Source organism: Pseudophryne corroboree, chromosome 4 (assembly GCF_028390025.1).
Source record: "Pseudophryne corroboree isolate aPseCor3 chromosome 4, aPseCor3.hap2, whole genome shotgun sequence".
Lineage (NCBI taxonomy): Eukaryota > Metazoa > Chordata > Amphibia > Anura > Myobatrachidae > Pseudophryne > Pseudophryne corroboree.
This window is the reverse complement of record NC_086447.1, coordinates 235,626,654-235,636,892: the sequence shown is the minus strand read 5'-3', so window position 1 is coordinate 235,636,892 and position 10,239 is coordinate 235,626,654. Positions and strand designations below refer to the sequence as shown.

The window sequence follows — 10,239 nt, the reverse complement described above, 5'->3', positions numbered from 1 at the left end:
AGGTGCCTGGCAGCCTGGGTGTTTGAAACAAGAGATCGGTGAGGGCAGGCAGTGGTTGGCTCACTCTCCAGAAGAAATCTCAGTGACTGCAGGCAGCCAGGTGAAGGAGGGAGGTGAAGGAGGGGTCAGTAGACTATAATAAATTATGCTGGCCGGGTGAAGCACATGGCATGTTGTCCTGTGGATGGATGGGTGGTATGCTTCCTCTTAATGATGTGTGTGTGTATACTATGGGTGTATGGTATGTATGCATGTATATATGCTGTGTGCATGTAAAGTATATATGTATGTATGTATGCTATGTACATGTATAGTGTGTGTGTGTGTGTGTGTGTGTGTGTATACTATGTATGTATACTGTGTGCGCGTGTGTGTGGGTGTGTGTATATGTATGTATGTTTGGTATATATGCATGTATGTAAACTATCTGTGTATGTATGCTTTGTACATGTATGGTGTGTGTGTGTGTGTGTGTGTGTGTGTGTGTGTGTGTGTGTGTGTGTGTATATATACCATGTATGTATTGTGTGTGTGTGTGTTTGGTATGTATGCATGTATGTATGCTCTGTGCATGTATGTATGCTGTGTGTATGTATATATGATGTGTGCATGTATAGTACACATGTGTGTATGTATGCTGTGTGCATGTATACTGGGTGTGTATGTATGTTGTTGCATTTATACTGTGTATGTATGTATAGTGTGTGTGTGTGTGTGTGTGTGTGTGTGTGTGTGTATGTATGTATGTATGTATGTATGTATGTATGTATGCTGTGTGCGCATGTATACCCTTTGTGTATGAATGCTGTTCTGTGTGTGTTTGTAAGTATGCTAATGAATGTGTGTGTACGGTGGACTGGCACTCCTCTGACATACAAAATAAAACTCAGGTGCCCTTTGTATTTAATTATAATCCCAGTAAAAAAAGGCAGGGGCCTGTACCCTTGACACATTGGTATGCTGTGACCGTGCATCATTTTAGTTTTTTTAATAAAATCTGAGGGCACCTGCCTTTTTATATATGTATGTAGCTTGTCGTCTGGCACTCTGGACACATTACACATGTATTCACGTTTACATCATGTCAAGAGTTGCATTACATAACGATATTTCAAGGCTTATACATACACAAGCAAACACACACTTATCTGTGTGTATGTGTGTCTATCTATCTATCTATCTATCTATCTATCTATCTATATATATATATATATAGAAACACTCACTCTCCCAGCTCATTGGAGAAAGCAAAACAAGCCAGCACTCACAGATTAGATGAAGAATCAAAAGAGGATTTATTCCATATCAAGGCAACATGTGAAGATACAGGCACAGCCCGACAGCTGTTTCAACCGATATAGGTCTTCCTCAGGGGCTACAAGAGCTGCGTGTATTGCTAGAATATAAACATCTGTTGGTGCCAAAATCAAAGTTAGCATCACCCAATGGGACCAGAAGGAGGTGGGACGAGTCCTGTATGCGGCTCTCCCATCTCTCTTGCTCCGTCGCGTCATCGCCAATGTAAACAAAGATGGCGCCTTGCCTAGCAACAGCTCAGGTGCGCTGTGCGCGAAGGGGAGAAATCCCAGCGCAGCCGTGTCTGAGCTTACACAGGGGGTGAGGACGGGGGAAGGAAAGTTAAACAATGCACAGTAATATACAATAAAGCAACAAAAGTAACATAAAAGATATAACAGCAAAATAGAAAAATAAAAAGCATAAAAATCATAAATATAAAGTGATGTAGATGTATGTACAGCTGGAGCCCAGTCATGAACTGGTGTCACATCAAACTGTTGTTATAAACAATGCTGTATGAGGAGTAAAACAAAGTAATATAAAACCTCAGTAAAGTGGCACCCATCAAGTGGCTCAAAGCCATAGCCAGAAATGGGCTGAATGAATGACTGCAACAATTGTCAAAGTTAACCCAATGGTGCTCCACATATTAAAGTACTATCAACAGATAGTGACCCAAATGATAATAAATGACACACGGTGGTGTCAATGGGCAGAAGTGGAATACCCAAATACATCAAAACTGCAGAAAGACCTAACCACACAGTGGTGTATCAAAAACTGTACTGAAAATCAACCCAAAGCATAGATGGACCAGGATGTTGCAACCGTGACTATGGACTACACACTATAGTAAGTGTCAGGTGACAAAAGGAAGAATAGTGGCCAAAAATACTTGTAAAAAGAGAAAAATAAAAAAATGGAAAAGACTGCTGGAGCCCAGGTGCAAACAGGTGGCAGGCAGATCAAATGTGGTGAGATCAGGTATCTATGATGTCAGTTCTTACAGGAAAGGGAAGTGATCAGTCGAATATATGCGAGTGAATAAAGAGCGCCCGTCAGGTAGCCCGAAGCCGCATATGGCTAAGTGATAAAAGTACAGCACCCAGTATTCGCAGGCTGTCCCCAAAACTGGTACTGACTGGGCCCAACACTGCTTAGTTTCCAAGATCAGACGGAATTGGATGTCGTCCAGTGTGGTATGGCTGTAGAGATCACTTTATTGCCACTTCCTAGGCCAGAAAGGCACTACCCGTTGTTGGGCCATGCTAATAATGATAGCAAAGAAAAAGACGTGGCAGTAAAAGATACCAAAAGATGAAAGAAAAGTCGCTACCACAGCCCATGTAGTAACCATAGGTTCAACCATATCAAAGAATCATAACACAACATTGCAACCTGAACAATGCATAAGAACTGACACACGACGGTGTCTAAGGGCTAACCAAAAAGAAGAAACCAGCAGGTAAGGCAAATAATACTGGACACACGGCGGTGTCTAAAGAAATGAAACAAAAAAAAATAGCTAAAGAGCTTCACAGGAAACATCCCAAAAGAAAATCTTCATTAAGGCCATTGGGAGTCAGTGTGTGCAATCTATGAATCCACTGGAGTTCTCTTTGTAGCAACAGTCTATCATGATCACCTCCCCGTTGTAACGGTGGTATCTAGTCTATGATGCAACATTTAAGTTGGTTGACCGTATGTTGTACCTCTTTGTAATGTCTCGTAACAGGTAAATTGGTGAAGTCTCTCGTGGCATCTGTAGACGTCAGGCATTTCTTGATGGAGGAGCAGTGTTGACTAAGCTGTTCCTTAAGCATTCTGCTAGTTTTACCAACATACAGGCGATTGCATGGACATTTAAGCACATAGACCATGAAACGGCTGTTACAGTCCAGTCTCTGTTTGATTGAATACTCCTTATTGTCAAAAAGATTGATAAAGCGATTGCCCAATGCCAGAAATGAACAGTTGGAACATCCCGTGCATCTAAATACCCCGGGTTTTTTCGTTAGCCAATTTGATGTTTTATTAGTCTTTCTTTGAGAAAAGTCAAATTCGGTCCCCCCTTCAAATTCGGTCCCCGTCTATAGGCAAATCTGGGAATTGTAGAAAGATCTTTAGTGAGAACTGGATCACTCACAATCAAGTGCCAGTGTTCCCGTATTTTGTTGCGGATAAAGCCAGAGACTGTGGTGAACATACTGCTGAAATTTAACCTGTCCCGTTCATTATCAGCAGGACGATCTTTCTTGTGTAAAATGTCTTCTCTTCTGATTTGTCCGATCCTGGATAGGGCATCATCTATCTCCTTCCTGAGATAGCCTCTGTCAAGAAATCGTTGACAGATGGAATCCAATGCAGCTGGGATAGCAGCGGGATCCGAGGTGATGCGAATCACCCACAGTAACTGTGAGAAGGGTAACCCTCTTTTCAGAGGTGCTGGATGAAAGCTTGAGTATAACAGCAGAGTATTCCTATCTGAGTCCTTACTGCAAATGTAAGTCAATAATTTGTTGTCCTCCTTTTTGAGGGATACATCCAAGAAGTTGATGTGTGTTTTGCTGAAAGTCAAGCTGAATCTAATGGTGCCTGGAAGTGAATTGAGTTCATTGATGAATGCCAGAAGGTTCTCTTCGCTGCCTTGCCAAATGAAAAATAAATCATCAATGTAGCGAACGTGAAATGACAAAAATTGCCCAAAAAAAGGATTACCAGTGATGTGCACCTGTTCATAGGCCACCATGAAAATATTGGCGTACGAAGGTGCCATATTCGAACCCATGGCGGTCGCCTGTTTTTGTAAGTAGAAACAATTTTAAAAAGAAAATAATTTTTGTTAAGAATAACATCAACAACAGCAAAAAAGACACGGGTGGACCAAAATAGGCATCATTGTCAGTAAAGAGCTCTCTGCATGCTTCCATCCCTTGTGTATGCGGGATATTAATATAAAGACTCGAGACATCGCGTGTCACCAGCAGGGTATCATCCGTAATGTTTTGTACTAGTCCAAGTCTCCTCAGAAAATCCGAAGTATCTTCAATGAAGCTGGCCGTTTGCTTAACCAATGGCTGTAAATAGAAATCAACTAGTTGAGACAAAGGTTGACAGAGGGACCCCCTTGCTGAAATAATGGGACGTCCTGGTGGCTGAGAGAGAGATTTATGAATTTTCGGGAGTGTGTACAAAAAGGGTATCCTTGGATGTGCAGTGGTCATGAAATCAGCTGTGCTCTTGTTGATATAACCATTATTAAGTCCCATCTGAATAATAGAGTTAATCTCAGTTTTATATGACCCTGTTGGGTTATGGCCAGGTTTGTGGTAGCAAGTAGTGTCTGCCAGTTGGTTGTTGGCTTCCATTGTGTAGTAGTCATTGATAAAGTCAATTATTACCTTTGAACATAAGCTATATACTTATTATAGACTAAGTACGCAATTGGCGCACGGAATACCGTAAGGGTACGCACTTAGCGTAGCAGACGCTAGGCCGTGGGCGCGACGCACGAGCGGCACGTACGCTCACGGGCTTACGCTTAGTATCGAGCACGCTATAGGCGGCCCGAGTACCGCAATGCTATGCTATTGGCGTAGCGGACGCTGTGCCGCGAGAGTGGGACACGAGCGGCGCAGACGCTCACAGGATGATACACAGTAAACCTTATTAACAACACACTGTAAGGGTATGCTTATACTGTAAACCTTAGTACTGCAATACTACAATTATGTAACGCTTATTGACCTTGATAATATGAAAGCTGTTTGAGCGATTGAGACGCTCAGAAACCCTTTGTAATAAATGGTGAAACACACAAGACCTAGTATGGATTTAAACGACCACTCAGGCTCCAACACCTTTGTGGAAGATTCTTTTAGTATGAAAAGGGGAAAACAATACAGCTTATACACTACAGAACTAACATCAAAATCTAAACAGAATAACAAGGAATAATATAAACAATAGCGAAGCGATCGCAAACACAAAGCAAACAGAATGAGAACGAATGGCATACACAAAGGATAACAAAATGGCTACAGAGATCTTACACACGTGGGAATGATTCGCAAGTGCGTCCTGGATCCAGCCCCCAGCCTTCAATGTGAAAACCTTGCAGAGAGAGTGAGTGACTGGCCCAGGAATGGTGGTCCTTATATACACAACATACAGTAACAATACAATGGTCCCTATAATCTCATTGTTCATTGGACACAGGAATGTGTCTCTGCATTATAACAAAAGGCATAGGTGGGTTCGAACAGGTGGGCTGTGTCTATTTCCAACTGCTCAGGTGGGAGGTATCCTCAGGATTCCCGCCGCATGGATAATGAACAGCAAATACAGTAAATGTCTATAAACTACTTTCATTCATAACTATACGCAGGAGCGAGCAATCTCTTCCTAACCAACACCGAAATGTTACTATTAAAATATTCTTCAGTTTGATACTAGACACCACCGTTCAACCTTTATCTGACCCTTCCTATCAGGCAAAGAGGAATCCCTCTGTCCACGAACCGTTTACACTAAACATACTTGCTGACATTGTTAAGGGGAATATTATCTATAAAACACACTATATGGGTTAAATATGTTGCGATCGAGTCGCTCGCTAGACGCTTACTAACTCCGCCGTAAATACACATCTCCATGCGCAGGAGACGTCGGAGCGTCCCTTACGCAACCTGAGGGGATGCATACACACGGGGGAGTGGGTGCACGAGCAGCGGGCATGTGCAGTGGGGTTAGTACAAGGCATTGTGAATCATGATATTTTTCGACTTTGACATCATAATCTAACAACACAATGCCACCCCCCTTGTCCGCAGCTCCAATGACCAATTGAGTATCACTACGTAGAGACTCAATGTCTTTCCTTTCACCCATGTGATATTATGATGTGATATCTTTTGCTCATAAACAAAGGGTATAGTATCCCTTTTAAGGACCCTCATAAAGGTTTGTATTGAGGGATTCACAGATGGGGGATCAAAAACACTGGGTTTCTTTAGAGGACACGACTCAGTTGCCAAAGATGTTGATCCAGGGTTCGGATTGTTACCAGAAAAAAAGTCTTTGAGTCGCAATTGTCTACCCAGTTTGTAGAGATCCACTTGCCACTTGAATTCATCCTGAGCCACTGTAGGGATAAATGAGAGGCCTTTATTGAGAATGGATAATTCGTCTGGTGTAAAGGGGTGTTTTCGAGAGATTAAAGACTACTGTTTCTAATTGAATTTTTGTTGTCGTCTTCTTTCTTTTTCTCCCACCTCGACGGGTGGGTATAAGGGTTTTTTTGGAGGTCGTCTGTTTCTTGCTGACCTAGAGAGATAGGTGGTGTTCTGGCCAGACATGGATGGGGCATCAGAGTCACTAGCTGAAGTGTGTGACTGACTGTCAATGTCAGTAAAAGGTTGTGCAGGTCTCCGACCACGCTGATATGGTGGCTTAAACCTCCTCAGTTCACTGCATGAATACCAGGGATATACCCTGTTTTCTTTGTAGTCTAATTTGACTTGTTTGTATTTGTTTTTCTTGAATTTAAGCAAGTCTCCCTTAAATTTCTCAATGTCCTTGTTGAGATTGGACAGAAGGTCACATTCTGAAGTCTGAATAGCCCTATACAGGTCGGACGTCTCAAGTTCTAAAATGTCTTTCTTAATGCTATCTAAATCAGTACCTGCTTGTTCAATCACTAAGAGCATTAAGTCGACAGAACACTTGTTAAGTATGTTGCACCATTTTGTGCAGAAATCATTATTATGTCTTCCAAGCGTAGGTTGATTATGTAGCCTAAACCCCCTCGGAATAAATTGTTCCTTATAGTATTGTGGGAAGGTGAGACCATGGAGGTGCAATTCAATCTCCCTTTTCTTCAACCTAAGCAGATCACTCGTGAATTCCTCTGGACTGTCCTTATGGAACGCCAGAGACTCAGTGTCATCAAACAAAATTCTTTCTGCATCCGCAGTGTCAAATTGTAGTATAGACGTAAGTTCCTTATTTGCAGACATTTAAGCAGTCAGTAATCCTATGCAGAGGCTAGTCGTGCTGGACTAGAAGACACCACTAAGCGACTGTAAAGTACATGATAATCACAAAAAACCCCAAAAATAAAAAAATGGTTCAAAAATCTTTTTTAAGAAGAGAGCACGTATAAACTCCACAGGGCAGGTACAAGTCTGGTAATGGTTAATTATAAAAAAGGCAAAACGACAGCACTCAAAGCCCTACTAATAAATGTATAAGTGGTGCTAGGCAATAAAGTAAAACAGAAGCACTCACTCTCCCAGCTCATTGGAGAAAGCAAAACAAGCCAGCACTCACGGTTTAGATGAAGAATCAAAAGAGGATTTATTCCATATCAAGGCAACATGTGACGATGCAGGCACAGCCCGACAGCTGTTTCAACCGATGTAGGTCTTCCTCAGGGGCTACAAGAGCTGCGTGTATTGCTAGAATATAAACATGTGCTGGAGCCAAAATCAAAGTAAGCATCACCCAATGGGAGGAGAAGTAGGCAGGACGAGTCCTGTATGCGGCTCTCCCGTCTCTCTTGCTCCGTCGCGTCAGGCGCACCTGAGCCTAGAAACGGCTCAGGTGCGCTGTGCGCGAAGGTGAGAAATCCCAGCGCAGCCGTATCTGAGCTTATACAGGGGGTGAGGATGGGGGGAAGGAAAGTTAAACAATGCACAGTAATATACAATAAAGCAACAAAAGTAACATAAAAATCTAACAGCAAAATAGAAAACATAAAAATCATAAATATAAAGTATATTACTGTGCATTGTTTAACTTTCCTTCCCCCGTCCTCATCCCCTGTGCCTATATCTTCATATGTTGCCTTGATATGGAATAAATCCTCTTTTGATTCTTCATCTAAACCGTGAGTGCTGGCTTGTTCTGCTTTCTCCACTGAGCTGGGAGAGTGAGTGCTTCTGTTTTACTTTATTGCCTAGCACCACTTATACATTTATTACTACGGCTTTGAGTGCTGTCGTTTTGCCTTTTTTGTAATTAACCATTACCAGACTTGCACCTGCCCTGTGGAGTTTATACGTGCTCTCTTCTTTAAAAAAAAATGTGACCCTTTTTTTTTTTTTGTGTGATTATCATGTACTTTAGTCGCTTAGGGGTGTCTTCTAGTCCAGCACGACTAGCCTCTGCATAGGATTACTGACTGCTTAAATGTCTACAAATAAGGAACTTACGTCTATACTACAATTTGACACTGCGGATGCAGAAAGAATTTTGTTTGATGACACTGAGTCTCTGGCGTTCCATAAGGACAGTCCAGAGGAATTCACGAGTGATCTGCTTAGGTTGAAGAAAAGGGAGATTGAATTACACCTCCATGGTCTCACCCTCTCACAATACTATAAGGAACAATTTATTCAGAGGGGGTTTAGGCTACATAATCAACCTACGCTTGGAAGACATAATAACGATTTCTGCACAAAATGGTGCAACATACTTAACAAGTGTTCTTTCGACTTAATGCTCTTAGTGATTGAACAAGCAGGTACTGATTTAGATAGCATTAAGAAAGACATTTTAGAACTTGAGACGTCCGACCTGTATAGGGCTATTCAGACTCCAGAATGTGACCTTCTGTCCAATCTCAACAAGGACATTGAGAAATTTAAGGGAGACTTGCTTAAATTCAAGAAAAACAAATACAAACAAGTCAAATTAGACTACAAAGAAAACAGGGTATAGCCCTGGTATTCACGCAGTGAACCGAGGAGGTAAGCCACCATATCAGCGTGGTCGGAGACCTGCACAACCTTTTACTGAAACAGACAGTCAGTCACACACTTCAGCTAGTGACTCTGATGCCCCATCCATGTCTGGCCAGAACACCACCTATCTCTCTAGGTCAGCAAGAAACAGATGACCTCCAAAAAAAACCTTATACCCACCCGTCGAGGTGGGAGAAAAAGAAGACGACAACAAAAATTTAATTAGAAACAGTAGTATTTAATCTCTCGAAAACACCCCTTTATACCAGACAAATTATCCATTCTCAATAAAGGCCTCTCATTTATCCCTACAGTGGCTCAGGACGAATTCAAGTGGCAAGTGGATCTCTACAAACTGGGTAGACAATTGCGACTCAAAGACTTTTTTTTCTGGTAACAATCCGAACCCTGGATCAACATCTTTGGCAACTGAGTCGTGTCCCCTAAAGAAACCCAGTGTTTTTGATCCCCCATCTGTGAATCCCTCAATACAAACCTTTATGAGGGTCCTTAAAAGGGATACTATACCCTTTGTTTCTGAGCAAAAGATATCACATCATAATATCACAATGGGTGAAAGGAAAGCCATTGAGTCTCTACGTAGTGATACTCAATTGGTCATTAGAGCTGCGGACAAGGGGGTGGCATTGTGTTGTTAGATTATGACTACTACACAATGGAAGCCAACAACCAACTGGCAGACACTACTTGCTACCACAAACTTGGCCATAACCCGACAGGGTCATATAAAACTGAGATTAACTCTATTATTGAGATGGGACTTAATAATGGTTATATCAACAAGAGCACAGCTGATTTCATGACCACTGCACATCCAAGGATACCCTTTTTGTACACACTCCCGAAAATTCATAAATCTCTATCTCTTAGCCACCAGACAGCCAATTATTTTCAGCAAGGGGGTCCCTCTGTCAACCTTTGTCTCAACTAGTTGATTTCTATTTACAGCCATTGGTTAAGCAAACGGCCAGCTTCATTGAAGATACTTCGGATTTTCTGAGGAGACTTGGACTAGTACAAAACATTACGGATGATACCCTGCTGGTGACACGCGATGTCTCGAGTCTTTATATTAATATCCCGCATACACAAGGGGTGGAAGCATGCAGAGAGCTCCTTACTGACAATGATGCCTATTTTGGTCCACCCGTGTCTTTTTTGGTGTTGTTGATTG

At 42.0% G+C, this 10,239-nt stretch overlaps 1 pseudogene; it reads right to left on the bottom strand.

The window, feature by feature from the left end:
* Nucleotides 1-2,392: 2,392 nt before the first annotated feature.
* Nucleotides 2,393-2,512, bottom strand: LOC134912923 (5S ribosomal RNA; annotated as a pseudogene).
* Between the last annotated feature and the right edge of the window lie 7,727 nt (nt 2,513-10,239).